This window comes from Theropithecus gelada, chromosome 8 (assembly GCF_003255815.1).
Source record: "Theropithecus gelada isolate Dixy chromosome 8, Tgel_1.0, whole genome shotgun sequence".
Classification (NCBI taxonomy): domain Eukaryota; kingdom Metazoa; phylum Chordata; class Mammalia; order Primates; family Cercopithecidae; genus Theropithecus; species Theropithecus gelada.
Window position 1 is genome coordinate 96,715,464 of NC_037676.1, and position 2,151 is coordinate 96,717,614.

The 2,151-nt window shown below is 38.0% G+C and overlaps 1 pseudogene across 1 annotated transcript; it reads left to right on the forward strand.

The window, feature by feature from the left end:
- The first annotated feature begins 1,041 nt into the window (after positions 1–1,041).
- LOC112630004 lies at positions 1,042–1,782 on the forward strand (annotated as a pseudogene). Its single transcript, XR_003120793.1, has one exon. The product of XR_003120793.1 is annotated as a transcription initiation factor IIA subunit 2 pseudogene (transcript).
- The last annotated feature ends 369 nt before the right edge of the window (positions 1,783–2,151 follow it).

The following is a 2,151-nucleotide window of genomic DNA, read 5'->3' on the forward strand; positions in this document are numbered from 1 at the left end:
AAAAAACAAGTATTTGGTGAACCATACTAACAAGTCATGAACTTGTATTCATACCCTAAGATTTGTATTCAAGTACATATAATGGGTCCTTGTTAATAAGCATATATATATATTAAATGAATATTCATAAAGCACTTAGAAGAGTCCCTGGCACGCAATGAGTATTACACAGCTGCTATTAATTTAAAATAAAATAAGTAAGAGTAAATGATGTGATGGTTAATTTTATGTCAACCTAGCTAGACTATGGTGCCCAGTTGTTTGGTCAAACACTAGTCTAGAGGTTGCCATGCAGGTATTTGTGGATGTGGTTAACATTTACACTAAGTTGTCTTTAAGTAAAGCAGATTACCCTCTATAATGTGAGTAGCCCTCATTCAATCAGCTGAAAGTAATAAAAGCAAAGACTGAGGTTCCCAAAAGAAGGAATTCCTCAAAACTGCAACATGGAAATTCTGCCTGAGTTTCCAGCCTGCTGGCTTACCCTACAGATTTTCAATTTGCCAGCCCCTACAGTCCCTTTAGCCAATTTCTTAAAACAAATAAATTCCTAAGTATATAGATAGATATAGAGATATAGATATAGACATATAGAGAGAGATCTCATATTGTTTCTGTTTCTCTGAAGAACTCTGACTAATACAAACGGAAAGTGAAAACAGGCCTGCTGTAGAAGTCACTGGAACTCTTTGTTGACAACCAGCAGGTGGGATAAAGGACCCACTAGAACCTTGCTCAGTGCACTGTCACTTCCCGTCCCAACCCTACTTTCATGGCCCTGAGGAACAACCTCTACAGAACCTCAAAAGTTCAGTCACCCTCCTTCCCTTGCTGCCGTTTTAGAGCAGAAGATGAAAGGGACCACGATGGTCACAGTTCATCCCAGAACTAGCAGTAAATGCTTACAGGTATGGGGTTTCTTTTGGAGGTGATGAAAATGTTCTGGAATAAGACAGTGGTGTTGGCTAAACAACACTGTGAATGTACTAAATTCTACTGAATTGTTCACTTTAAAATAATCAATTTTAGGGTTTTCTGCGGTGGCTGGAGAGGTGGTCGGGGAAGTAGGAACCTCCTGCCAGGCTCATGGCAGCTTCTTTCCGCTCCGCGGCGGGAAGCGCCTTCCCCACAGAACATCAATGCAAGCTTGAATAAGAAAAACAAATTCTTCCTCCTAAGCCATGGCATATCAGTTATACAGAAATACCACTTTGAGAAACAGTCTTCAGGAGAGCCTAGATGAGCTCATACAGTCTCAACAGATCACTCCCCAACTTGCCCTTCAAGTTCTACTTCAGTTTGATAAGGCTATAAATTCTGCATTGGCTCAGAGGGTCAGAAACAGAGTCAATTTCAGGGTCTCTCTAAATACATACAGATTCTGCGATAATGTGTGGACTTTTGTATTGAATGATGTTGAATTCAGAGAGGTGACAGAACTTACTAAAGTGGATAAAGTGAAAATTGTAGCCTGTGATGGTAAAAATACTGGCTCCAATACTACAGAATGAATAGAAAAAATATGGCTTTTTTATGCCATCTTCTGTTATTCATTGCTTTTGAAGAGAAGCATAGAAGAGACTTTTTATTTATTCTAGAACTGCAGAAATGACTACACTGTGCTATACCAGAGAATTCCAGTAGAAAGAAACTTATAACTCTGTAGCCTCTTACATTACCTTTATTATACAGCATGAAAAAAATAACTTTTTTTAATGACAAAAGTTGTTGCCTTCCTAAGAACCTTCTTTAATAAATTCATTTTAAAACTCTGAAAAAAAATAATCAATTTTATGCTACATAAACTTCACTTCAATAAATTTTTAATTATGATTTATAATATGTGAATTTTACCTCAATTTTTAAAAACTGCAAGATAAAAAAATTTTTAAAAAAAGGTAAATATCTCCACCTTCTTCCTCCTGGAAATGAGTTTGCTTGTAGAAAACACAAGCTCTCAAGGCAGGGTGCAGTGATTCTTGCCTGTAATCCCAGCATTCTGGGACACCAAGGTGGCTGGACTGCTTGAGGCTAGGAGTTCAAGACCAGCCCTGGAAACATAGCGAGAGCCTATCTCTACAAAAAGTAAAATAAAATTAGTCAGGCATGGTGGCACATGCCTATAGTCCCAGCTACTAGGTAGACTAAGGT